Genomic DNA, 843 nt, shown 5'->3' on the forward strand with positions numbered 1-843 from the left:
TTCAAGTTATACAATTAAAAAAAAAAATAAAAATGAACACAAGAAAGGAACACATCCCTAAATCCAAACCCAGTTTTCCTCCAGCCTTTCTGAGCGTCCAAAACACGCAGATGGGAACCAAAGGGGAGAATTTATTAAAAAACTCAACACTTCAACTCGGAGAAATTCTTCCCAAAGGAATTCTGGGCCAACCTACAAAACTGGTGGCCAGAACTCAGGTGGAAAATTTGGTAAGTCAACCCAAAGCCACCACAAATGTCTCTTTTAAAACGCTTTAAAATTGGATTCCCATCCTCATAATGAGAGGGTGGAGTGTCCGTTTGATAGAACCCCAGATATCTGATGACTACAGGAAGCCAGATTTCGATGATAAGGGGTTCTTTTGCTGCCTTGCAGTTTCCACACCAAGCTTTTACTCTGAATTTTACCTTTTCCCCCTCGCCAAACCCTCTCCCCTCAGCGCACCCAGCGCAGATTAACGTTAGAAAAGTATTATTCGAGCTTAATTGGGAATTAAATTCCATTTAAAGGATTAACTGGAAGTTTCAGAGGCTGCATTAAAGGTAAATCCTGTTGTTCTAATCAGTTCAAAGTTTCCTCCCCCCTGCTTGGACACCTCTGGAATTTCTCAGGGAGGTTTTCACCCCGAGCACCCACAGAGGCAGGACCTGCCACAGACAGGGATCCTCACGCCTGGAGTTTTGGAATGGGTTGGGACTGATCTCAGAACGGGAATTTTTGATGTTACACTGCCCAGAAACACCCCAGGCCAAGCTGTGCCTCCCCAAACCCCTGGTCTGGGTTCCTTCTGCGGGGTGAAACCAGACACCAAGTCAAACAAAC

This window comes from Lepidothrix coronata, unplaced genomic scaffold, assembly GCF_001604755.1.
Source record: "Lepidothrix coronata isolate B3197 unplaced genomic scaffold, Lepidothrix_coronata-1.0 Scaffold327, whole genome shotgun sequence".
Lineage (NCBI taxonomy): Eukaryota > Metazoa > Chordata > Aves > Passeriformes > Pipridae > Lepidothrix > Lepidothrix coronata.